General features: G+C 49.0%; 1 long non-coding RNA gene across 2 annotated transcripts; it reads right to left on the reverse strand.

Moving 5' to 3' along the window:
- Positions 1 to 423: 423 nt before the first annotated feature.
- On the reverse strand, positions 424 to 27461 carry LOC106507391 (uncharacterized). 2 transcript variants are annotated; one of them, XR_014842548.1, is made up of 5 exons: positions 27342 to 27461; positions 19493 to 19699; positions 13276 to 13330; positions 5723 to 5824; positions 424 to 4661 (listed from the first exon to the last, which is right to left on the reverse strand). It is a non-coding gene; the product is annotated as an uncharacterized LOC106507391 (long non-coding RNA). The 2 variants fall into 2 exon arrangements; XR_014842547.1 differs by lacking the exons at positions 424 to 4661; positions 5723 to 5824; positions 13276 to 13330; positions 27342 to 27461 and adding exons at positions 18689 to 18865; positions 19778 to 21759.
- Between the last annotated feature and the right edge of the window lie 305 nt (positions 27462 to 27766).

The raw sequence follows: 27766 nt of genomic DNA on the forward strand, positions 1-27766 counted from the left end.
AGGGGAAGAAGCCACCCAGGGTCACACGGGGGAGCAGAGCCCAGCCAGAACTAGAACCCAGGACTCGGGACGCCACGAGGTGCTTTCTGCTCACAACAGAACAGACGCGAAGGGGGCTCCGCTTAAACAGAGGCACCTCTTTGGGAGTTCCCGTCGTGGCGCAGTGGTTAATGAATCTGACTGGGAACCATGAGGTTGCAGGTTCAACCCCTGGCCTTGCTCAGTGGGTTAACGATCCGGCGTTGCCGTGAGCTGGGGTGTAGGTTGCAGACGCGGCTTGGATCCCGTGTTGCTGTGGCTCTGGCGTAGGTTGGCAGCTACAGCTCTGATTCGACCCCTAGCCTGGGAACCTCCATATGCTGCGGGAGCGGCCCAAGAAATGACACACACACACACACACAAAAGAGGCACCACTTGAAATCAAGATACATTAAAACATGTAATTAAAAAAATTTTTTTGACATTTGTCAGAGTTCCCACTGTGGTACAGTGAGTTAAGACTCTGACAGCAGCAGCTCAGTCGCTGCAGAAGTGCAGGTTCAATCCCTGGCACACACAGTAGGTTAAAGGACCCCACATTGCCACGGCTGTGGCGTAGGTTGCAGCTATGGCTCAGATTCAACCCCTGGCCCAAGAACTTCTATCTGTCATGGGTGTGATCATTTAAAAAAATATATCCATGGCTTTAGTTGGTCTTGTAGAAAATATTTTGTTTTCCAATGTAACCAGTATAACCTAAACTTGGCCTCGACGGAGACTCACACAGAGGAAGCCACAGGCCTGGAACCACCTAGGACACTGTCACCTGAGAAGAGGGAGCTGTTTCTATCAGGTGTTCTCACCGCCAAGTGGGTGTCACCTTCCTAGGACAGCCTGTCCTGCACGGGATGGGGCAACAGTGTCGGTACGTCCCAACCACACGCCTCATCACTTGAACACGTTCGTTTTTCTGCTCACATTTAGGGCATCAGTGACTCACTCTTCTTATCACCAGATCTGGGGAGAAATGTGGCTGGAAAAGTCACAGGGTGGCTGGATGGGGACGCTTCCAAATCCCACCTGAGTTTGTGGGCTCCAGGCAGGGAGGGTGGGATCCGGGCAGGAGGCGCCTCTCCTCCAGACCCCAACGGAAGAACCCAGAACTCACCTGGCCTCTCCTCTCCAGGCTGTGTGACGTGGGACAAGCCCCGACCTATGGGATACAGCTTAGCGACCTCAGCTGGATGAAGGCTGAGTGCTGGTCAGGTGACCTTGACACTCCGCCCCAGTCTAAGGAGCTGCGCTCAACAACCAATCCGAGTATGAGGATTAAAGGGCGAAAGATGCTCACGTTTGGGCGAAAGATGCTTGCGTTTGGGAGCCCCTGACATGCGCTCCCTCGATTCCCTCCCCGCCACCCTTCTCCCCAGACCGGCCCCCTCCTCTCTTCCTTTGCTTCAAAATCATTCCCCTCCTCCAGGAAAGAGGAGAGGACAGAACCAGTGGGGGTGGCCCTCCTGCTCTGTGCCCGGCCCTTGGCTAAGGACTAAACCTTGATGCGGTGTCATCACCTCATTTAATTCGCAGAACTCTGGGAGAGGCGACGGTCGGAGCCATTTTACGTGTTTAAAAACTGAGGCCACACGTCCCCACTGTGGCTCAGCGGGTTAAGAATCCAACTACTATCCATGAGGACGCGAGTTCCATCCCTGGCCTTGCTCAGGGGGGTTAGGGATCTGACCTTACCACAAGCTGTGGCACAGGTCGCAGATGCAGCTTGGATCTGGTGTTGCCATGGCTGTGGCGTAGGCTGGCAGCTACAGCTCCAGTTCCACCCCTAGCCCAGGAACAGGTGTGGCCTTAAAAAAAAAAAAAAGGAAAGGAAAGGGAAAAAAAAAAAAGAAAAGAAAAAAGGAAATGGAGGCTCACAGAAGTCAGCAGCTTGAGGCCTGGGTCCTGATCTCCAAATCTGCTCGTCCTCCTTTTTTTTTTTTTTTTTTTTTTTTGGCTTTTCTAGGGCCGCACCCGAGGCCTATGCCAGAGCCACAACAACAGCAGATCCAAGTCTGCAACCTACACCACAGCTCACAGCAACGCCGGATCCCCAACCCACTGAGCAAGGCCAGGGATCGAACCTGCAACCTCATGGTTCCTGGTCAGATTCGTTAACCACTGAGCCACGACGGGAACTCCTTGTCCTCCTTTCTAACTTGCCGCTGCATCTTAGTGCCAAGTTGTAGCTGCAATTCCTGAATCCACCCCCTTCTGCCTCCCAAAGGGTCAGGCTCAGGCCCCGCCCCTCCCTCAGGGTCTGAATCTCACCCATCTCCCTAACACTTGTCATGCAGCCTCTCCCTTGCCCTCCGGAAGGGCTGACTCCACGGCCTTTCCTCCAACCAGTGTGCTCACACCATCAACACGTTCCCCAGTGCTCGACACGAAAGGCATTGCCCATGGCGGTTCTCCCCTGCTTTTCTGACCGTCTCTCCTCTGCCTCTTTCACTCCGGGGTGTGATGGGGGTGAGCCTGACCCAGCAGTTCTGGGCTCGTCCCCAGCCAGCCGCCTGCGCGTCTCACTGCTACTGTCTCTCCTTACGTTTTCTCCGGTTCTGTCTCTTCCCTGCCTGAACCTTCCATGCTACCCTATTGGAAATAACACCATCATGCCAGCAACCCACCAGAAGCGGGTGGAAAGGCACAAGTATTTTGTGGATTCCTCACAACGTGCTCATGAGGGAAAATAAAAATCAGGTCATCTTGCTTTCTAAAGAATGCTGATCTGAAGGCAAAATTCAGACGCCACAAAATCACGCTGTATTCAGATAGATGTCAAGAAAAAAAGCTTAACCCTTCCTAATTCAGGATAAATTTCCCTCGGCTAGAAAGGTGATCTCTTCTCAAGGGTCTGGAATATTTACAATGTTTTATGAAGGATAAATCAACACCTTGGAACAGGTGATGTGTGAAGGGCGCACTCGAGCTCCAGGTTTTGAACGCAGCGTCACACGGGAGGGTAACATCTAGAAGGGAGAAGATGCCCTATTCCAAAGTGTTCAGGACACTAAGAGATTGGGCCTCCGGTCCTGGTCCCTCCACACTTTAAACATACCCTTCCTTTCTTCTCAGATCCTCCTAAATAAAGTAAAAATTTAACAACAACAACCAAAAAACCACCTTAGCCAAGAATACTTAGGCTATATCACAGCCAGAGCAGAAGCAGTTAACAACAAAGATGAGACAGAGAGAGACAGCAGGACGGTGCTGATCGTATATGGACAATTAGAGGACAAACCAAAGCATCATATGCAGAAAAAATGAAGTCCGAATTAACACAGGGAGAATGAAGGTCCACGGACTACTACCTCTAATAACATCGTTTTTATGCAGTAGGAAGTAGGAGAGTGTTGCCCAAAACTTGAAGAGCTCAAATCATTTCCCTGGCGTCTGTTCCATCATTTGCAAGAGGAAGGTAAGCATTACATCCCAAGGTTGTTGAAAGAATGAAGCACTGTCAGGTAGACAGAGGACCTGTCTCAGTCCTTGCAACCTAGTAAGCATTTCATCATTTTTAACGCTTTCCAAAGTCAAGTTCAATCAGTTGAACACCTTTTTGGTTTTTTGGCCACACCCGAGGCATGGGGAAATTCCCAGGCCAGAGATTGAGCCTTTGCCACAGTAGCCACCTGAGCCGCTGCAAAGACAATACTGGGTCCTTAACCCGCTGCACCACAAGGAAACTCCCCTTCCTTTGGAACTCTTACTGGCACGTGATTAGAGGATCAGAGCTATTTATGGAGGCCCCATTTGGACATTCATCACCCTACAAGGTACTCATAAAGTGACGTGTGTAAGTGCAACCCATTTCATGCTTAAAGAGCTCCACCCGCCTGGCCTCCCAGTGCTGCAGGATTTCTTTTTAACAGTGCGATGCAGAAAACGCCACCATGTCTACATTCCTACCTGAGGGCAGACCCTGTTTTCAGCTCAGATGCCAAGAAGAAAGTGAGTCTTGCCACCAAAAGGCATTCACAACAGCCCTCCTCTCTCCACCGAGCAGGAACGTCAACACTGAACAAGGAGGTGGGACGCTCAGAACAGGAAGGGGGGCCCTGCCTGCAATCGCAGGAAGCAGGCAGCCAGCCTTCTTGGCAGAGTGTGGACGGGAGCCGCCCTCCTCAGAGCCACAGGCAAAGAGACTGCGTGGAAGGCAAAGGGAGCAAGTGCGCGCAGAGACACGACAGATCCAGGCCCCGCACAGGGAGACGCCCGCCAAGGCCAAGGCGTGGGAGCAGGTGGGCGTTCACCGATGAGGGCCGAGGGGTCAGTCCTCCCCTCCCAGGTCCTACTGGTTACCAGTGGCTCCTGATGGGGAGGTTCTCGGGCCTGGGTGCTCTGCACGGCTCTCTGAGAAACACACCTGGCTGCACCCTCGTCCTCCCTAGGAGACTTCCTGGAGGTGGCGCCCCAGCAGCTCGCAAACACCGAATGTCACTGCTCTGCCTTCCAGCCACCTCCTCCAATTCTTCCATATCTTTGCTGCCTTCATTCTTCTTCCATCTGGCTTTGACCTTGAAGAGACCTCCAGGTCCTGGATCCCTCCATCTTCCCACCCCTCCTGGTCTCTCCTTTCTCTCCCAGTCTGAAGTCTGTATTAGTCGGTGGTCTTTAGAGAAACAGAACTCCTAGGATAGAGAGAGGGAGAGATAGAGACACAGTCCAGACAGACACTTAGATATAAAGACACAGATATAGACTTAGATCGAGACACAGACACAGACAAATATACAACATAGACAAAGGCATAGATACAAATGATATATAGACAGAGGCAGAGATTTATTATAAGGGGTTAGCTCACATTTTAGAGGCCAAGCCCCAAGCTCAGGCAGGCAAGCTGGAGACCCAGGAGGACAGTGGGGTCAGTCCAGTCCAAGGCAGGAGAGGACTCAGGTCTCAGCTCCAGCAGTCAGGCCGAGTTCCCTCTTATTCAGGCTTTTCCTTCTACGATGGCCCTCAGCTGATTGGATGAGGCCCAGTGACCTTGGGAGGACAATCTGCTTTCCTCTGTCCCCGCATTCAAACGTCAACCTCATCCAGAGACACCCTCATGGACACACCCAGAATAGTGTCTCACCAAACAGCTGGGGCCGCGTGGCAACCAGCCAAGCTGACACCTAAAACGAATGGTCACGGGTGGATCATCTGGACCATAGCAAGCACCTGTATCCTCGCCCAGTCAGCCCTGGACCTTTCTGCTTCTACACCCGGGGGGGCTTGGAGCTCTTGGGGAAAGGAGCCTGGGCTGGTGACAACTACAAAGTCCTCTCTGCAAGGTGGATCCTCGGCCCCTCCCTTCAACTCATCCTGACTCACCTCCGCCCCAAGACCCTTCAACAATCACTCCACTCGTCCACCACTCCCCACAAGCCCCCTATCCAACTGTTCCCCTGGCCCTGCTGCCTCCTGCCTCTGTAAGTCCAGATATAAACTCTTCCCAATTTTCCAAACTTTTCTCCACCAGCCTTTGAGGTCCACTCTTATCATTTCCTCTCCTCTATCTCCAGTACCTCCCTCCCTCCCTCCCTACCATCTGTCTGTCTTTCTCCCTCTCTCCCAAGTCTCCCTCTTTCCTGCCTCCTTTCCTTCTAATTCCAAACATGCTCAATTCTCTCCCATCCTGTGATGGACAGAACAATCCCCCCACCCAAATATGTCTAATTCCCAGAATCTGGGAATACATTACCTTATACAGCAAAAGGGACTTTGCAAGTTGAATAAACAAAGGACCTTGAGGTGGAGAGATTTTCCTGGACCATCCAGGTGGACCCAATGTCATCACAGGGGTCTAAGGAGAGAGAGGCAGGAGGCTCAGAGCCAGAGAAGACGTGATTAGAACAGCAGAGGCCAGAGTGATGCAGAGTGGGAACCATGAGCTAAGAAATGCAGACAACCGGAGTTCCCGTCGTGGCGCAGTGGTTAACGAATCTGACTAGGAACCATGAGGTTGCGGGTTCGGTCCCTGCCCTTGCTCAGTGGGTTAACGATCCGGTGTTGCCGTGAGCTGTGTTGTAGGTTGCAGACACGGCTCGGATCCCGCGTTGCTGTGGCTCTGGCGTAGGCTGGTGGCTATAGCTCCGATTCGACCCCTAGCCTGGGAACCTCCATATGCCGCGGGAGCGGCCCAAAAAAAAAAAAAAAATAGCAAAAAGACAAAAAAAAAAAAAAAAGAAATGCAGACAACCCCTAGCAGCTGCAAAAGGCAAGGAAACAGATTCTTCCCTGAGAGCTTCCAGAAGGAACACAACCCTGCAAACGGCTTGATTTTAGGACTCCTCATCTCCATAACTGTAGGAGAATAAATATGTGTTGTTTTAAGCCACTAAGTTTGCAATGATTTGTTACAGCAGCCATAGGAAACTAATACACTCTTTTTCTCTTTTTATGGCTGCACCTATGGCATATGGAGGTTCCCAGGCTAGGGGTCAAATCGGAGCTGCAGGTGCTGGCCTAGGTCACAGTCACAGCAACACCAGATCTGCAACCTACACCACAGCTCAAAGCAACGCTGGATCCTTAACCTACTGAGCAAGGCCAAGGATGGAACCCGCATCCTCACTATGACGATTTTGGGTTCTTAACCTACTGAGCCACCATGGGAACTCCTAACACACATCTTAAAGACAATCTCTCTTGAAGTTCCCATCGTGGCACAGTGGAAATGAAACTGACTAGGAACCATGAGGTGGCAGGTTCAATCCCTGGCCTCACTCAGTGGGTTAAGGAACCGGCATTGTTGTGAGCTGTGGTGTCGGCCAGCAGCTACAGCTCCGATTCAACCCCTAGCCTGGGAACCTCCATATGCTGCGGGTGTGGCCCTAAAAAGACAAAAAGAAAAAAAAAGAGAAAAAAAAGATTACCTCTCTTAATTCAAATCACTCCCTAGCCCACCACCCCAAACTCTCCTCTCCTTCTTATACAAACTTCTAAAATTAATCATCTGATCTTCTCTCTTGTCCTTTCTCACCTTCCGTTTATTCTTCAACCTACTGCTTCCTGTCCCATCCCTACTGCTTTGGATTTTATGACTTTTTAGTTATAATAACTCGTCAAATGTGATGAAAACTATCTGGTCATATCTCATGACGGATGTGATGAATTTATTGGGTGGAGGGGGGCAGGGGAGGGGCCGGACTGACGCCCCCATGCTCACATTCTGAAGTCCACAGCCCCAGCCAGACTCTCCCCGTGGCTTCAAGCCATTATGTCCGCTGCACATTTCCACAAGGTTCTCCCATTAAGAGCCTCAAGTTCCAGTTGATCAGAAAAAAACTCATTTCCACTATCCCCCCTCCAAAAAAAGCCTTTTACTCATCTCTCTCAGCTTGAATTACAACCATAGAACGAGTCGCCGATGATACATGCAGCATTCGTCTCTGACTTCCTGCTGCTGCCTCAGTCACCTGCATCCCATCACTCTCGCCAGCTTTACCCCCAGCTCCTGAATCCATAGGTTTTGCTTCATTCCCCACAGTCGCTATGTCACTGGAGGTCACCATTATGTCTCACCCGGGAGCACCTCGTGATTTATCTCCCTGCGTCCCCAACCACAGCCAGACATCTAAAAGGCAAATCTGAATATGTACTCTTCCTGGATGAGACAGGGCAAGCTGTGTGGCTCCCAAGGCCCTCGGGAGTCTCACGCCCACCCACCTCTCCAGCCCGGTCCCCAGCTTCACGGCCCAGCAGCGGCGCATCGAGCACATGGTTCCTCGCTTCCATCTCTTTTGCTCTTGTGCGCTCACATCCTTCCAATGCCCTTCTTCCAGGGACTCATCCTTCAAGACCCAATTCATGCATCACCTCCATGAGAAAGCTGTTCCGGATTCTGCCAGGCTGCATTAGGCTCCCCTCCCCCAGCCTCCCAGAACATGCTCCCAGCACTGGCACAGTGCCCAATGCATAGGAGGCCGTTCCGCCAATGTTTGTTGAGTGAATAAAGGAACACAAATGGTCCGTGAGCGTGGAAGGGTGCACTGGTAGAAGGGAGAAAAAGAGGCTACAGGAGCTCAGCGGAGGGCACCTCACCCTCCTGGGGAGTCAAGGAAGGCTCTGGAAGGAAGCAGCAGATCGCAGCTGGAAGGCCAGGAACTGTGCGCCAGGCCGATGGGAGAGTCAGCTTCCTGGGGCATCCCCGGCGTGTCGCACCGGCACCCCGCTTCTCTAACGCTCTGCTGCCACCACCTTGAAATGCTTCATTTTTGAACATGGACACCGGACCCACAACCGAGGTACCTGATTGTGCAGATAAGACCAGCTTGTCTGTGGGGCTCTCTGGTGGCCTAGCAGCTCAAGAATGCAGTGTTGTCACTGCTGTGACACAGGTTCGATCCCTGGTCCAGGAGCTGCCGTATGCCACGGCTGCAGCCAAAAAAAAAGAAAGAAAGAAAGAAAAAAGAAAGACTCGCTTGTCCAAAGGCAGAGGGACAGGAGAGCATCTGAAATGGCTCATCACGACACCTGAAAGGTAGCGCCCGTCTGGCTGGGCTCCTCCAAGCCAGACACTCAGCCCCGTGTCTTGATCTATTTATCAATGTTTAGAGCTGAGGAGGAAAACACCAAATCCACATGTCCAGGCCTTTTTCTGCTCCAGACTTAAACATGCGTATCCGCGGGTAAACCAACTCCATCTGTTTCAGATTCATTTACACTCAGCTCATCAGAATGGCCTCCGACCCCTCCCCATGAGGGCCACCTCCCTTCCAAGGGGACACCGAAGCTCTCCTGGAGCTTTTGGGTTTAGACAAAAAGGCAGGGTATTTGAAAAATCTGACTCTGACTAAAGAAAACTGGACTGAAACCTCGAAAGAGTCCATTAGGTTTGGCAACTCTAAATCCCCCGTGTTCACCCAGCTCAACTCCCGTCCGAGTCACCCCACTGTCCCTGTGGCAGGCGAAGCCCCCAAGGAGGGCCACTTCCTCCCAAGGAGGACACAGGGCCTTTACTCTAGAATCCCAGATCCCCGGGACTGACAGGGATGAATGAGAGCCTCTCGGGAATAACCGCCATCTGGGAAGAGCTCGCCCCTTGAATCACGCACACATCGGCTCCCTGCACCTATATCGTAAGGGCGACACGCATATCATCAGCTTCAATTCAGCAGCCAGGACAGCGGGGCTCAGAAAGGGTGGGCGGACTTCGCAGCTCACCCAGCAAACAGCAGCCACGCCAGGACCCAGGCTCACACTCTTGACACTGTTCCTAGGGCTTGTCCCCAACCCCACGCACCATTTCTCAGGATGAAACAAGGCCCGCCACATCCAAGCCCTCCTGCCTGGCCAATGCCCATCTTATTGAGGGACAAGGTGACAGAGCCAGAGTGTCTACCTCCCTACCTGGCATCTTTCGCAATTTTCCCAGCACCCATTCTTCTCTTTATTAGAAGAAGTCAGGGAGGACTCCGTTCAAAAAAATGGGAGTTCCCGTTGTGGCTTGGGTGGTTAAGGACCTGACAGAGTGTCCATGAGGATGCAGGTTCGATCCCTGGCCTCGCTCAGTAGGTTAAGGATCCAGTGTTGCTGCACGCTAAGGCACAAGTCGCAGGTGTGGCTCAGATCCGTTGTTGGCGTGGCTGTGGTGTAGGCCAGCAGCTGCAGCTCTGATTCGACCCCTACCTAGCCTGGGAACTTCCATATGCCACAAGTGTGGCACTAAAACAGAAAACAAAACAAACAAAAAATGGCTTTATCGTTTCTGACATTTCAACATCCACCCCTCTGAAACAGCCGTAAACAACACAACTCACTTCACCATATGTCACCTTTCCAGCTGGCACAACAGCCTGGTGCAGTAAACACCCTGTAACTTATCTTCCTCAAAGAGGAAACCCAGGGTCGGAGGCGATAAATAACAGCCCCCCAGGACAGAAATGGTAAGTGGCTAACAGGGCCGAGATGTACATCCAGTTTCCTGACACTAAGCCTAAAGATCTCCCCCCTACGTCACACTGATGTCGTTTGGCTCCCATCCCTTGAGGACAGGAAAGGGGGCCAACGGGAGGGAAGGCAGAGGGGAAGGCGCCCCTAAAGGCCTGCAGGGGGCAGGTCACCGCAGGACTCGCCTGTTAGGCCAGGACTAGGAAAACCTGCAGGAAAACCTTACGCAAAAGGAGCAAGACAGACAGAGGAGGGACAGGGCGGCTTGGAGCAAAATCTGAGGCGCGCATGCGTATATGCGCACGGAAGACACACAGCTAGACCTCTTCCAACCACAGGCAAACCAGGCTGCAAATTAGGACTCCTCAGTATCTGTGAGGGGAATTAATTAAAAAGTTACAATTCACAAGAGGCCTACATTACTTGATAATGTATCACCAAAGCTTATGAATATGAAAATTAATTACGTGGCCCAGATGTTGAAGGAATGCGCAATTTCTCAAACTCAGGGTTTCAAGTATCCACTGATTTTCCTCAGCACGGAAATGAAGCTAGCATTACTGGGTTTACCAAATTATTATTTTTCACAAGCTCCCGCCATTTAGTAATGAGTTAATATTCAGTGCCTTGCTGTGCTAGGCATTTTTTTTTTTTTTGCCTTTTTTTTTTTTTGCTATTTCTTTGGGCCGCTCCGCGGCATATGGAGGTTCCCAGGCTAGGGGTCGAATCGAAGCTGTAGCCACCGACCTACGCCAGAGCCACAGCAACGCGGGATCCGAGCCACTTCTGCAACCTACACCACAGCTCACGGCAACGCCGGATCCTTAACCCACTGAGCAAGGGCAGGGACCGAACCCGCAACCTCATGGTTCCTAGTCGGATTGGTTAACCACTGCGCCACGACAGGAACTCCCTGTGCTAGGCATTTTATTCATTTCCTTTAACCTTCCCAACAACCAGGTACGATGGAGATCATTAACATCCTTTTATATGTGATTTAAAAAAAAAAGGCTCTGTGATCTCAGAAGCCAAAATCACACGTATACACACATATACACTTTTGTCTGCCCAGTTCCACCCATGGCAATGGCCTTGATGTCAAATGAACCCCTTGACAATTCTGGTTTACGAAACTTCAGATGACTGAGAATTTATCGCAATAGCTTTGCCTGATTTCCCTTGGCAGCTTAGGAATACATTCAGATCGCATATCTATAGGCACATAAGTACATTCGCTTCCATGCTCTGTGTTCATTCCTAACTTGTTTCTCAGTTCCACTGTAACCAAAACCGAAATCAAATGTTTCTGCCTGGCAGGTCACACAAATATAGAGCCAAATTCCAGGCATCAGTGTAGGGGCTGGGAGAGCAGAACGAATGTAAACAAGTCACATCCGCAGAGTCCCTAAGCCCCACTCATGCGTAACTATAGGAAAAGGAAGCAGTGGAGAAACTGGAATTAAAAAAAATATGGATTCCATGTGGTTTTGAGTTTTTAAGATGTTTTAAATTTTAATAGCATGTTTTCATTTTCTACCATAAACATGTGTTTCTTTTGTAATAGGAAAATGCATGCTAATTATTGAAATTACAAAGGACAATTTGGCTGGGTATAGAATTTTTTAATCACAATGCCCGCAAATTTTATAAGATGCCATCCAATTGACTGCCTTTATCCAACACTGTGGAAAGAAGTCCGAGGACTCAATTTTTTCCAATGTATGCGGTTTTTTTTTTTTTCCTGTCTGAAGTTTTTTAGGATTCTTTTGTTATCTGTGGAATTCAATATTTTCACTGGGTTATGTCAAAATGTTTGTCAGATTTAACTAAATCTTCCAGATCAAGTTTACCTGACAGGTTCACAACTTACTCTCGTTTCAGAAGTATTTTATCCTGTATTATTTTCAATATTGTTTCTGGTTTGTTCTTTAGGCCAAATAGTTAGTCTTTCTTTTTTTTTTTTTTTTTTTTTTTTGGTCTTTTGTTGTTGTTGTTGTCTTTTTAGGGCCGCACTGGTGACATATAGAGGTTCCCAGGCTAAGGGTCTAATTGAAGCCGTAGCTGCCAGCCTCCGCCAGAGCCACAGCAACTCGGGATCCCAGCTGCATCTGTGACCTACACCACAGCTCATGGCAATGCTGGATCCTTAACCCATTGAAGGAGGACATGGATTGAACCCGCAACCTCATGGTTCCTAGTTGGATTTGTTTCCACTGCACCATGATGGGAACTCCCAGTCTTTTTTTCTCGCCCATGTTTACATCTTCTTTTCCCTGATCTTTTATCTGTCCTTTTTTTCCTCCATCCAAGCTGCACCCATGACTTGGAGCTCTCCTGTTACTTCTGTCCAGCTCTGAGTTTCTATTCTGCTGTTATGTGTTTCCTTACTTTATTTCCTGGAGTCTGCTTTATCCAATAATGATAATGCAATTTCAATCAAAATACAATAGAATATCTTCGGAGACTTCACATCCTAAAGTTTATCTATAGAAATAAATCCATAAAACTGAATGGGACATTATGGAGGGAGAGAATGGAGAACAGTAGAATCAAGAGCAAGATCCAGGTAATAAAAGATACTAAAATGAATTTTAAAACTAAAATAATAAAAACAAAGAATCAGAGTCTCTTGCCAACATAAGCAGACAAATCAATGGAACAGTATAATTTTGTTTATTCTGCCAAAGGTGTTTCAACGGGGAGGGAAAGGATACGACTTGGCAATGGCAATGAAACGCCTGGCTAATCACTTGGGCAAAAAATTCCATGTTAGAATCCTGCCTTATATTTTATAACCTAAGTTCCAGATGAAGTAAAGCCTTCATTTTTTAAAATAAATATACTTAGATAACACTTATGAATATTTACATAATCATCATGTATAAGAATTCTGAAGTATTTCACCAAAAATAAAAACCAGAAAGCAAAACAAGACAAATTTAACCCTGCAAAAATCAATTCGAAAAATAAGCACTGAAGGCAACTGGAAAAAAAATACAAAAGGGAATTTAAAAAAAAAAAAAAAAGGAAAGAAAGAGACAGATGGACAGAAAAAAAGAAAAAGAAATACATATGGCTCAAAACTTAAGAGAAACATTTAACCTCACTATAATCAAAGTATTACAAAGTGAAGGTATCTCTTAACATGGTCTCAACTTTTATCTCTTGCTTCAGAGACTCTATTTTTATGTATTTGTGAGATATAAAAGAGATATTTGATTGGAGAGCATTGTAAAACCTAAAGTTGGCAAAACTTGCTGGAAACTGGTTAAAGAGAAGACAAACATGAACTACAATAACATAACTGTGCCCAAAACAAAAAATACAACAGGTAGGACTAGGCTCAGACAACAGAAAACTCACCAAGGCTGAGGTCATCCGAGAACACATTCAAGGAAACTGGACCCTTGAACTTGACCTTGAGAAAAGAAAAGACCAAAACAGTGAACCTGAGTGTACTCCAAACTTGGCAACCTGCCTTAGGTGATCAAGATAGCTGTGAATCCACAGAAGATAACTGGACACTAACAGTCTGAGTTGCATGAAAATGTACCTCTGCATCACACTTCGTAGTTCAAAAAAGTCCTTCGATATGTTATTTTCATATGTTTCCCTCAGCCCTTAGAGTCAGGCAATGGAGAGGTCAAATCCCTCATTTTAAGAGGAGGAAATCAGGAGTTCTCTTGTGGCGAAGTGGGTTAAGGATTCAGCATTGTCGCTGCAGTGGCTTGGGTCACTGCTTTGACATGGGTTCAAACCCTGGCCCAGAAATTTCCACATGTCACAGGCACAGCCAAAAAAAAAAAGAAGAAGAAGAAGAGACAGAAGAGGAAACTAAGGCTTAGAGAGCTGGGATAATGTACTTGCAGATGCATTACTAGAGGTTACTGAAGGAAGTTCCTGGCTGTATCCTAGGGGAACCCTGGCTGCTTCTTCACCACCCCTGTTGCCAACATAGAATAAAAATGACCAGCTCCAGGCTTCCACAGCACAGCTGTACCAACTTCAAAGAGTGGATGCTCATTCAAATTTCAGGCATTTGTGCTGAGGAACACCAACGACGGATGCACATAAAAGGTTAGAAGAATGTTCCTAAAGAATCCAGAAGCTCTGACCACCAAGAGAACCCATTTGCTGTACCTGGGTCCCTTTCTGGAAGAATAGGGAACCATTCGATGAAAGCATAAAATTTGCTATGGCATCATAGCTGGAAACGGATAAATGAGAATACACCGACTGGGACGTGCCCGACCACGACAGAGCTCGCTGTACTGATTCGCCTCACACCGCGCTTCAGCTTCTCCAGGTTCAAAACTACACATCGGATACGCTCCAAATCCCTTTTCTCCCTGACTCTTCTAAGGACCACAGTTTGAGTAGGAAGCAGGCACACAGCAGAGAAGATTAAACAGGACACAAGGGCTGGAAACCACGTGATGATAAGGAGTGGCCAAAGGATGCAGGGACTAGAGATGAGAAGACACCGGGGAACAAGAGTGATGTCTGCAGGGCTGACTCAGGAAAGACTAACGCAACTCATTCCGTGAGGTTACAGGAAGGGAAACTGAGACTGATGGGTAAAAACCCAGGGAGTCAGAACTTGATTTAAAAAAACAACAAATGGAGGCATCCAAAGGTGAAACAAACAGCTTCCAGGGAAGGGAAAGAGAAGAGAAACAGGAAAATAATTACCGTACTCCTGTCTTGACCTTTGCCATGCATGACCTCTAACCCCTATAACAATCTAGATACGGAGGCATTAACAACCTCTTTTCCAGGCTAGGAAACTACTGCTCAGAAAGAAACCATTTGATCAACATCAGGGTAGCACGTTACTGAATGCCTCAGCAGGAGTTATACTGAAACAGGATGAAACACTAATTTCAGTGTATTTAGACATCACGTGTACAGGCTGGAGGAAAAGTTCTGCACGAGCGCCTCCAGCTAGGGAATCCCACGGCTCTCTTATATTTAGGTGCTACTTCCCAGCCACAAAGAAGAATCATGTACCTCAAAACACTGAAAGGGAAGAAAAAGTCCCATTGATCCTCAGGTGCCACCACAGTGGTGCCCACCACCAGCCCCACCAGCCCCACCAGCACCAGCACCACCAGCCCCACCAGCCCCACCAGCACCAGCCCCACCAGCCCCACCAGCCCCACCAGCACCAGCACCACCACTATCATTACCATCAGCAATACCATTATCAGTAGCAGCAGCTATTATATGTTAGGTACCAATAGAATCTATAATTAGAGATACTGATTGCCATTAAATAGTGACTCTCAAGGTATGTTTCTTTGTCATTGCTTCACAGATGAGAAAACTGAGCATCGAAGAGGTCAGTTATATCACCTAGCAGGTAAATGGAAGAACTCAGGCTTGAGCCTAGTTCTGTCTGATTCCAAAGCTGGTGTTATCCCCTCTGTCTCCCTAAGCCTTCCTGCATGCCGCCATGCCAACCCTGCACCTGAGCATAGTATATACCACATAAGGATGTGAGAGGACCCCCTGCTCCCATGTTTGTTTGTTTGTTTAAAAAAAAGGGGGGGTCTCTCCTGCATGTAGGTAATTCAAGAAGTCTTACTTCAGTGGCTACTGTACTCCTTGAGAAACGTGAACTTGATGACATGATAAGAATCAGCCTGGCTCCTCGGCGCTCTGTCAATTTCAAAAGGTAGCTACAGGACACTGGCCAGGCCATCAGAAAGTTCTACAAGTGGAGCCACAAGGAGGCAAGACACTCCCTTGCAGAGCGTGGCTTAACGGGAAAGACTCGCCCCCCAGTGCCATATTCCCCATTCTGGGGATGCTGACATGGCTCGCCTTCCTTGCAAGGTACAAGGTCATCAGTCACTTTCCCCACACTCAGCACTTTTTCCGACTCTCTGGCTGTTTCAGCTGAGGCTGCAATGTTAAACACGTAGTTTTGTAAATTAATTCTTTGAAGATTCACGCTTGTCAGCTAACTTTTCTCACTGCAATAAGCCAAGGAAGTCACTTCCTAGCAACCAAATTTTCCACTTTCATGTACTCCCGAGCCTTTTTAATATAAGACAGTGTTCCAAAACTCTATTCAGCAAAACTCACCAGTTAGATAAGGAATCTCAAAAACATTCACTTAAAATTAGTGGAGAAAGTGATAATCCTATCTTGGCCTTGGATTTAAAAAAAAAAAAAAAAAAAGTCTGAATATCTATCACCTGGGGTGAGAAAGGAGATAGAAGATGAAGAAGCCTTCAGCCAACACTACACTTAAAAACAATCCCAGTTTTTCAGTTTTGTTCTCTAGCCTCAGTTCGGCATCATTTATGCCATAAACAGATTGGCCAGGCCACAGGTAAGTGTTGCTACAGGTGAGAACGTAGATGAATGAGCCAGGACCTCTACCCTCCAAGAGTTCCCAGCTGAATAGAAAGAGAACACACCATCCACCATGGGGCGGAGCAGACAATTCTTGAAGCCTAGAGGTGTCCTGGAGGCAGCATGGGGCCAGGAGGTCTAAGTCCTGGGTTTGGGGTCTGACCACATCCCTAATTTACTCCATAAATTTGGACAAGTTGCTTCCCCTCCTAAATTTTCACTTATTCATCTATTACAAAAGAAAAAAAAAAAAAAAGGGTAGAACCAGATAATAAGATTCCTTCGTCCTCTAACTTTCTAAGAATTAGTAGCAAAATGTTCCAGGAGAAAAACAAAGGTTCTAGCAGAAATGAGAACAGGGGTTCTCGTTGGAGTGATGGGGAAGGTGCTGGGGGTGACAGCTGCGAGCTGGTCTTTGCGGAGCACCCAGAACCTCGGTGGATCTGGAGATGAAGTGCTGGGAGACGTTCTTATCACAGCAAACAGATGACACCTCTGCAGGTGCCGAGGAGGAGAGAAAGGGAGAGGAGAGAGGAGAGGGGGGAGGGAAGGGAGAGACAGAGGGAGGCAGAAGAGCAGAACAACGCCTGATTAACAATAATCATAACACCCGCATAGCCCTTCACAGTCCACACAGCAGTTCCACATACACTGGCTCATTTAACTCTCGGAACAAAGCCAGGAGGCGGGGCTCGGCACTTTAGCCCACCTTACGGGCTCTGAGTTGATGGCACATCTAGTCAGTGGTGGACCCAGGACTCACACTGAGGTTTGACTGACAGCCAGCTTCACGTCCTAAGACCAGGATCCCAAGCTCAGCGTGTGGCCAGCACATGACACGGTGTCCCAGGGAGGTCAGCACACATACCCTCAGCTCTGTTAGTGGTTAACTCGGTCTCAAGACGCAATATGGAGGAGCCTGCCGGGTTCTCATCAGCCCGAGACCACAGCTCTCAGCGCAAGGCCCCACACTCCATAAGGGAAACTGTCCACCTGGAACACGGAATGGCTAGAATTCCCGAGCCAAGCAGTATTAGTCCTAATTAAGGCATCGTGGGGCATCTGAATGGAGAAGACCTAGTGGGTACACAGAGTTTAAGAATTATCAAGAACCATTGCATCAGCCAGAGTCCCAACCGGAAACGGATGGCTTCATCCAATTAGGTTAATTCAAGGAAGTTTTGTTTACAAACGGACTGTCTGCAAAGGAAGAGGTGCAGAGAAACCAAAAGAATAAGGCTGGAAGCCAAGAAGCTCCTCCCACCCCAGACACAGGAAGGAAACAGTAGGAAGGAAACAGTTCTTGAAACCTAAAGAAAGTCATGCCAAGAAGGTCTCCTTGAAAAAACACAGTGACCATCAGTAAGGCCTGGCCCCCCCAGAGGGAAGCCCACAGGCAGGCACCCGGGTGACAGAAACATCAGACTCTCTCTCCTCTCCCCGTCCAGTCTCCTGCCGGGACACTCCTGTGGCCAAAGCCACCCAGAAGTCACAGCATCCGGGACCCTGTCGATGAAGCCCAGTGAACTCCATCCGGGTCAGCCGCCCAGACAGAGAGCAGAGTGAGAAGGCCTGGGGAGGGTGAAGGCAGGGGGACGTTGTCAGACACAGCCGGTCTCCTGGAAGGACGAGACTAGGGTGTGAGAGCAGAAGGGCGGCCGGCGGGGGACCGGGCCAAGGCGAGTTTACAAGGTGATGAGTTTTAGCTGAATTTTAAAACAAGAAAGGAAGAAATTAATAGGCCAAGAGAGCTGAACTAGGGAGACTACTCGTTCATAAAGACGGCTAGTTCATGAAGACTGCTAGTTTCCATTAAAGACTACTAGTTCATGAAGACTACTAGTTCATAAAGACAGCTAATTTCCATTAAGACTACTAGTTCATAAAGACTGCAGGTTTCCATAAAGACTACTAGTTCATAAAGACGGCTAATTTCCATTAAGACTACTAGTTCATAAAGACTGCAGGTTTCCATAAAGACTACTAGTTCACAAAGACTACTGGTTCATAAAGACTGCTGGTTTCCACAAAGACTACTAGTTCATAAAGACTGCTGGTTCCCATAAAGACTACTGAGCTTCCACAAGTGAACTTCAAATCAAGGTTAGAAGACCTGTGAGTTACAGCTTCTCTAGAGGAAACCCAGTGGCAAAGTGGATTAAATGACTTGTAAAGTTTCTTCTAATTCTGATATTCCAACATTTTATATTTTTAAAAGGAAATAAAAAGTAAAATAGGAGTTCCCATCATGGTACAGCGGAAACAAATCCGACTAGGAACCATGAGGTGGTGGGTTCAATCCCTGGCCTCGCCCAGGGGGTTAAGGATCCGGTGTTGCTGTGAGCTGTGGTGTAGGCGGCAGACGCAGCTCAGATCTGGCATTGCTATGGCTCTGGTGTAGGCTGGCAGCAACAGCTCCGATTCAACCCCTAGCCTGGGAACCTTCATATGCCACAAGTGTGGCTCTAAAAAGACAAAAGACAAAAAAAAGTAAAATGGTAGGGGGGATTTTTTTTTTTTAATTCATCTAGGATTTCCCCCAATCTTCTTCCTCAATCTTCTCCAGATTAAGTAGCTGCATTCACCATGCCTGGAAGATAATAAAAGATGCTTGTTGACTAAATGTGGCACCAGAGCTAAAGTTCTCATTAGGTAGACTTTTGAAATCTTCGGAGTTTTTTTAAACACATTTCTTCCTAGTTTATCGTGACAAAAGGGTGACCTTGACAAGGAAAGGGCATGCTCTTTTCTAGACCAAATAACTTCAGAGAGCAGTTTCTTCATCATCGTCTCAAGAACTGTCATGCTTCCTCACAAAATTTTCAGCCATAATTTCCCCGGAATCTCTCTAAAATGGAGTAGAAAATTACAAATAAGGGAGTAGCTTGCAAGGGATTTGCAAACTTTATTAAGTTATCGTTTTTCCCCTATTGTTCACCAAAGAAACACAACAAAACATCCTCCCCCTTATTTACCAAAAGACTTACACTGTGATCACTGTCAAGTTTAATTAAAATCTAGATGTGCTGATGCGACCATTCCCTGAATTTTCAAGCATATGCTTTAGAGGACTTCAATAAGTGCGTAATTCCCCATAACGTATTTTATATACTAGAGGCATCTCATGTGGGCTTTGTATTAAATGACTAATAACCATGTTGTTTTGAGTGAATAATAGTTGAGTTAACTCCACTGGTACTAAGTAATTTACACTTACTGAGGAAACCAAGAAGGTCATTTGAGATGGGGTGCGTTGAAATCTGCCGTATCCTGGTTACACAATGTGCTTTGCATTATTTCGCAATGTCTTGAAGAATGGAACCAATAAAGCTGATATTTCATGGTGCAGGGTGCAGACTAGCAGTTTGATGTAATGTTTCAACTCGGGATTCCTTTTCTACCAGGAACGGATGAATCTATTGGACTGGAGAAAAAGACCACCCAAGGTTACACTGTGCAGGTGGGGTGCAAAGAAGAAAAAGAAAAAAGAAACCTGGCTTACAACTGTTTTCTCCCAGAATTAATGGAACCAATTGGCATATCTCCCGAACAAGCATGACAGAACCACAGGTCGATGGATTCCATTCCTTTTCTAGGAAAACCGTGGATTAATTCAGTTATGTTCAAGAAGCCAAAACAGTGCAGCCATTAGGGGATATTTTAGGAGCCGTGGTTTTGATTTCTTTGTTCCTACATGGTCAGTAGTAAGCAGAAGACGTGATCAGACGCTCCATCCGTGTCATGGCACATTAGCAAAGAGCCATTCCGCAGGCAGCCCCAGGAGAAAGGCCAAAGAAAGACGTGTGCCTGGCAAAAAATGTCATTCTCCGTGTCACAATTTCACCTCATCACCAGGCACGTCTTGTCACCTACAGAATCTCTCCTACCCTCACCCCAGTGCAAGATTTTTAAGTCCTAAAGCAAAAAAGCGATGCCCGTCTCTCCTCTGCATTCATTCAGCAAAACCCGCCTTCAGGGATACGCTGTTCACACCTCAGTCCAATCGCTTCCCGGCTCTCCGCCTGGCTGTCCTCGCAGGCCGAGTCCCATCTCATCCGCCTGCTGGCTCTGCCCTGCGTGGAAGGCACTGCTGTTTTCGCGGTTGTTTTTTGTATTCGCACTCCCTCCCAGCAATGCTGGGCTACGTGCTTCCTAGCACAGCACGGCTCTCAGATGGGGAAACAAACGCAGGTGGATAATGGGCTTGCCCAGGTCCCCTGGTACCTTAGTCCACCCAGGCTGCTAGAGCAGAAACACCAGAGACTGGGTGGCTTATAAACAAAAGCTGTTGATTCCTCACAGTTCTGGAGGCTGGAAGCCCCAAATCGAGATGATGGCAGATCCGATGTCGGAGCAGGGATGACCTCTGCTCCTGGTTCTGCGACTTTTTGCTGTGTCCCCACATGGAAGGAAGGAGGGAGCTTTCTGGGGTCTCTTTTCGAAGGGCACTAATCTCATTCACAGGAGCTCCACCCTCACCACCTAATCACTTCCCAACCCCCCCAATACCATCACACTGGGGTCAGGTTTCCACACATGAATTTGGGGGGTAGGGGACAAACACGGTTTACTGTACCCAATTAATAGTCACAGAGCTCAGGCAGTCTTCCAGGTCAGTCTGGCTGCAAATGCCGTCATCTTTCTACCGTATGGAATTATATCAAGTACGGCAGCATCAACCCTTTTCTCACGGGCTCCGACAGCAATAGCATAGGAGACACATCCTGGACTCACGTAGGCAACTGCCTGGTACTCCCTGAGCACTTTCTGGTGCCAGCCTCGGTTCTAAAGGCTTTACACGTTGCTTACACACTGTTCCATCCTTACAACTCTCAGAAGGAAAGTTATTAGAATTGTCCTCCTTCAACAGATGAGAAAAATGAGGCACAGGAGGGTTAAGTAACTTCCCCAAGGTCACACAGCTGGGGAGCAGTAAATGGAGATTCAAAACAGGGTAGTGTGGCTCCAGAGTCTCCCCACTACCCATCATCTCCACTACGGGGTCTCGATTTATTGAATAAGCAACCATTTACTAAATGCCTCCTGGGTGCCATCCCTAAGCACATGCAATGAGAGAAACCTGACCACCTTCCCTGATCAGGTCCCGGACCCAAGAGTTAACGAGACAATGTGGTCCTTTCTGTGCTAGAATCGACAGCATAAGGGGAGACACAGAGGCGGCGAGTAGGAGCTATGGAGGAAAACACACGGGGAGAAAAAAGATGGCCAGGATCCCTTTCAGATGGATGGTCAGAGCCCCCTTCCTGGATCCAATGGGATGAGATGCAGCACTTCAGTGAGACACAAATGATGGACGAGAAGGACACGGATTCCCCTCCACAGGTCATTTCCCCAGCCTGAGTCTGCATCTCAGCCTGGACCCTTGCTAGCTTTGCGGCTTTGAATAAGTTCCTTCTTGGAAACACCGGATCCTCGTGCGCAGAAAGGAAGCAAGAGTCCTGACGCCATGGGCTGGGCTCATCACTAGACGTAGAGAAAGCACGTAGGTCAGTCCTTGCTACCCAGCAGACGCTGAACAAGGGTCTGTCTTCGCCCTATTTCTCCCCATGAGCCTCATCAGCCAAACCAGGGCTGGGCCCGGGGCCAGTGAGGGCAGGCGTGAATGCGAAGGGTCCTCCAGCTCAGTCACCCTCACGCCCCAGGCCTCTCCACCAGGCACACACCTGCTCCATAAGCATCTGCAATGAGAGAAACCTGACCACCAGCCGTGACGACAGCGCTGTGAAGGCCAGATGGGCAGAGGGAAGCCATCTGAACTTCTGTGGCTGCAGCGGTCAGAATAGCTTGGTTCTGCTGCGGTAACAGGAAGGACTAATCCCAAATGCCCAGAGACGTAACCAAGGTTGATTTCGCAGTTGGGCACCATGTCACTGTGACCGACAGACAGGCAGACTCTGCTGTGCTCATCCCCATCCAGGGCCCAGTCTGGGACAAGCTCGTCCCCTGTTTCCACGACGGCTAAGACTGGACACGGCAAAATGGAGGACCCGGCACTGGCTCGTGAGCGTCTGCTCACACGACAGGTGTCACTTCTGCCCGTGTTTTGTTGTCTGTGCTGAGTCCCGTGGCCAACCCTAAGGTCAAGGGGCCAGGGAACGGCAATCCCACCGAGTGCCTGGAAGACAAGACACGGTCTGTCCCCAGCTCCCCAAGGAGTTTATAAAGAGGCTGAGAGCCCACCTGTCTCTCCTCCCAAGAGGTTCTCTTCCAGGGAGGTTGGGAGGGAACTGCTCCTCAAAGCACTGTCGGTGTGTGTGTCCAGCAGGCTCTCCGGCCTCCGGGGAAGCTCCTCAAATTATCCAGAGCCAACCAAACATTTCCACCAACGTGGCCCCACTGGCAAGGAAGGCAGAACTCACACCTCTGCGCATTTAAGCATGAAAGAGACCTCCCAGGGGTGTGCAATTTCCTCGAAGTCTTATGTTTTATCCTAGAGGTTCATGTGAATTTTGCATCCTACTCCATTCCATATCACTGTGTGTTTTAATGCCAAAATTGATACCTACAGAGGGGCGCAGTGCTGGTCCTGTATGACCACTAACGCACCAGCTCATGCTTCTGGCAAAGCGCAGTGACAGATCGCTGACATTCCAAAAACTTACTCTTAAAATGTTCACAAACTGCCAACATCCCCGAACCCTCTAAATCATCATTGTCTGTTACTTAGATCACGTTTCTTTTTCCGAATAAAAAGACCATCAGCCGTTTGCTGAGAACCTATTACGTGCCACCCATGATCTCATTACCTCCTTCCATGCAGCATCCACACCATCTCATTCCACACTCCTAGCAGGTCTCTGAGAAAGGCAGTTTCTACCAATGACGCGAGGCAGAGGCTCAGCAAGGTCAATGACTGGTCGGAGCCACACAGTAAGCCACGAAGGAATGCGAGCCCCTTCCGAGCTGCTCTGAATTCCCCAGATTTTTCCTCTCTGACCCTATTCCCTCCAAGCTAAGAAACCACCCTCAGATCGCCATCAACGCAGATACCAAGTGTATTTCCTTCCATCTTTAGCGCACATCGAGAAAGGAGTTCCCTTGCGGTGCTGCAGGTTAAGGATCCTGCATTGTCACTACAGCAGCTGGGGTCGCTGCTATGGCGTGGGTTTGATGCCTGGCCCAGGAATGGACACATGACGTGGGCACAGCCAAAAAAGAAAGAAAGGAAGGAAGAAGGGAAGGAGGGAGAACGTTGGATTACTTTACATGTAGCCCTAAAAAGCTACCTTGACATACAGGAGCTGCACAGTGACAGCTCCGCTCCTCAACCCCCTCAGCGACACTCCACACACCAGCCTCAGGGTCCCCGGGATTCAAGTTCACCCCATGGGAAGACACATGCTCCTCCTCAGCGTGGACCTTCGGGCTGCCCGGTGAAGACTCCAACCAGGATTGGAAAAGACACAAAGAGGAGCTTTGCACCTGCTTCCTGGTCAGGATGATGGGCATCTGAGGCCAACCATCACGAGGGGTCTGTGTGCCCCGCAGTTTTCCTGATGGGCTCCGAGCATCATCCCAAGCCCCAGAGGGCCTCTGCCTGCTGTGCATCCTTGCGTCAGCTAAACGGGACCCTGGAGGCAGGCGAGGGAAGCTCAGCTGGAGAGAAAAGTGTCACACGGCAGACCAGCTCTACCTGTCAGTTCTGCTTCCAGAGACAGACAGCCGTTCTGAACCCTGTTCTGCTAAGTGGCAAAGCCACTACATCGTACATTTTTCAAGAACTAGGTCAAAAACGACATTGTAAACATGAAAGCAACGGCTGTTATCCAACAAGAAAGAAAGAGAACAATGAAAATGTTTAAATCCCTGCATGTCCAAAAAAAAAAAAAAAAAAAAATCCCCAAACAAAATTAAAAGGCTACTGTAAAGGTGACTAGGCAGGAAAAGACGTGTCACGCAGCAGCTAAGGCGTCAGGAGCATTAATACAGGGCAATTCACACAAACCGATGCCAAATGCACAGCTATTTTTTTAAGGAAAAGAAGATTCGCAGAACTATCCATGGCCCGTAAGCATTTCTAAACTGTTTACTGTTCCTGGTTACCAGGAAAGCAAATTAAAATAAGGCGCCATTTTATGGCTAATTGGCAAAAATGATGGTTTTTCTTTTTTCTAGATAATGCTTAGTGCTCCTGAGAGTGCCACAGCGCAGGCTTTCTCCCCGGGGACTGTGAGAGAGTGGATTCTAGGAAAGCAATTTCGCCACATGTATCAAAAGCCCTACCCATGTTACCTTCTTTGATCCAGTTTCATTTCTGAGAACCTGTCCTTGGAAAATCACCAGAAATGTGGAGAAAGACTTACATTCCAGAATTTTCAATATACTATCATTTATAATAACTAAAAACCAACTGCCCAAAATGGGAGCAATCTAAACAGCAAAAAATAATTCAGTAATAAATTACAGACAGGGAGTGCCCGTTGTGGTTCAGTGGTTAACGAATCCAACTAGGAACCATGAGGTTGCGGGTTCGGTCCCTGGCCTTGCTCAGTGGGTTAAAGGATCCGGCGTTGCCATGAACTGTGGTGTAGGTCGCAGACGCGGCTCGGATCCCGCGTTGCTGTGGCTCTGGCGTAGGCCGGTGGCTATAGCTCCTATTAGACCCCTAGCCTGGGAACCTCCTTAGGCCGTGGGTGCAGCCCTAAAAAGTCAAAAGACAAAGAAAATAAATAAAAGAAATAAAAGAGAAAGAAAGAGAGAGAGAAGGAAGGAAGGCAGGCAGGCAGGCAGGCAGGCTCTGACTTCGTTCTTTTGAAAGAAAATATTACAGAGGGTTATTTCGGATGTAAAGCTCAAAGACCAGTCTCCTTAGCTGGACTTTTACAAATTGATGTCTACTTACTTCTCCTGCCACTCACAGCCCATGCCACCCCAGACGCTTAGCACATCAGCCAAGTGAAACAGCCTGATACTCTCAGGACAGAGCCCAGGACCACTGTTCTTGCTTCTGTGGTTCCTCTGCTTGGAACGCCTTTTCCTACCATCAAGTTCCCATGCATCCTTCAAGACCCACCCGAAGGAAGACCCCTCTGAGCTCCCAGACAAAGGCACCTCCCTCCCTGGTGTTCCCACAGCTCTTTATCTCAGGTCAGATCCTCCAGAAGCGAGGACTAAGTCAGGGAGCCTGTGCACGTGACCCATTAAGGGAGGGCGCTCAGGGGACCCTTACGGAGGAGAAGGAAGCAGCCGGGGCCGTGGAGAGAGCTAAGCAAAGGTCTGGGCTCAGCTGAAGCCTATGTGGATGATAAATGAAAGCCCAGAGCTGTCCCACCTTGAGGCCAGGGGTCCCTCTGGTCGTGTGTACCCCCATATCTGTCAGCCCTTGGCTGGAAGCCATCCTCTGAGCATTCCCAGGGCTGCAGCCACCAGCCGTGGCAATTCTCAAGAAAAGGAACTGTCAGGCAACAGGGGTCTAGATGGGCATCAGCAACGCAGTCCACTAGGTTCATTCTATCTGGGCACAGCTTCTCCGGCATCATTCTGATCGGTCATAATTCCTGGGGAAACTTACAAGACAGGGGCTGTTGCATTGTTCCTGAGATCAGACCTGAAGCTCATCATCCTCTTCCTCCACCATCCACACTGTTTCCCACCACGTGGATTTCCCTGAGGGAGACCAGACCTTCCCCCAAGGGGGTCTGAGCCCCTCTGAGGCCATAGCTGGGAAAGTGGCCCATCCACGGTTCAGGCCGAGCGGGGAGCGCCAAGCGATGCCCGGAGGTTCGCCTCAACACCTAACACATTTCCCCCGCACTCATTAGAAGCAGCAGCCCCACTTCCTCCTGGTGAGCACAGCTAATTACCTCTACCAATAGAGTAACTCCTGGGAGTTCCCTGGTGGCTCAGCAGGTTAAGGATCAGGTGTTGTCACTGCTGTGGCTTGCAGGAGCCACACACGCTAAAAAAAATAGAGTACCTCCTTTCCTCGCCTGATGATTGCTGGCAGAAGGAGCCCCACTTGGCCAGCAGATGCTGGTGCTTTAGGTCGAGCAGGCCCTGGCTGTCCTCCCTCGGATGACATCTCCACTCCAGGACCCACGCCTCGAGAGCATCCCAGCCCAAGGTTGCTGAGAGGACAGGAAGCATAAATTCCCCAAGTGGGTCACTAGGGGGCGATGGTGAGCAGATCATTCCTGCTCGCATCCCCCCTCCCCTTCTGGACTCATGTGATCTGCCTATTCACAGCCTGTCTCAGACCAGGGACTCTATTTGTGTCGTCCTCTCAGGCCCCTGATCCAAGGCCTCCTGGAGGACCAGGTCTGTTTTTATTGCTCTCCGCACATATAATCACTCAGAGCGCCAGCACACAGAGGCAGATGAGCAGAGGAGAAAAATGCTTTCTTACACCACATACATCATGTCCCTGAAAGGCCGGACTCACATTCTTCCAACAAAATACCAATTCTCTGGTCCTAATGTCTGACACGGGGCAATGGGTCAGAATATTAAATTGGAACCATCCCAGGATACCTGCAAAACAAACATCTATCCAATTTGGGGGGGAGGGGGCGTTCCTTACAGCCCTGATGAAATTGGAGATACCAGGAGCCGCATATGTGTGGTCAGGAAGAAGGAAAAGGATGCCAAAAGCCAGGGTTTCCAAAGGCCCTGACACCCACCCCCGCCACCCGGGGAAAATCAGACATTGAAGATAAAACCCATTTCCCTGCCAGGCACGACTCCCCTTACATGGGAATGGAGGCCAGGAGACAGTCGCCTGGGTCACGGCAATGTCAGTTTTTCTGTCCCCAGGCCCGCTTCTGTTCCAGCTCTGGGAAGGGCGGAAGGGATGGGCAGGAGCGGCTATGGAAAGTGCTGGACAAGGCCCAGCTCCCTGGCCACAGCCAACCCTGGATATCCTGCTTTGGCCAGAAGGGGCCTGGAAAGGAAGCAGACGCAGAACAATTGGGAAAGGTCTGAAAACCGCAGGAGTCTGATGAATACAGCCAAGAGGCTGCCCGGTGATGCAATTCATGGGAGACAAAAAAAGAAAGAAAAGAAAAAAATAAATAAGAAAATAAGAAAAAAGAACCCTCCAATCCTACCCGGGAGCATTCATCATTCAGCGTGACCTTCCAGGAATCTGCTGACAGACACAAAGTGTTTTGTGTGACTTTCTGCCTGGGTCCTGGAATCACTGAGAAGGGGAGGAAGGCAGGGAAGAGGCTGGCGTAGGGGGGAAGCTGAGGGATGGAGAGGCGCGCCGGGTGGGGGGGGTGGGGGGGAGCCTTGTTCCCGGCACGTCGTTGGGCGCCATCTGCTGGTGGCGTGAAGAACCACACCCCCTCCCTGCCAAACAAAAGTCAGAGGGAAGGAACAAATGTCCAATTTCCACTTCTGATGAGCCAGATGCTTCCACATACTTTGAACGTCACATTCTGTTGGGTGAGACCTGCTCTGCTAGTTTTACGGATGGGAAACTGAGGTTCCGGGAGGTGATTAATTTCACCGAGGGTGAGAGGAGGCCGAA

This window comes from Sus scrofa, chromosome 3 (genome assembly GCF_054392235.1).
Source record: "Sus scrofa isolate SSC_HxYL_T2T_F1_AM1 chromosome 3, Sscrofa_HxYL_maternal_Yorkshire_Landrace_v2.0, whole genome shotgun sequence".
NCBI lineage: Eukaryota > Metazoa > Chordata > Mammalia > Artiodactyla > Suidae > Sus > Sus scrofa.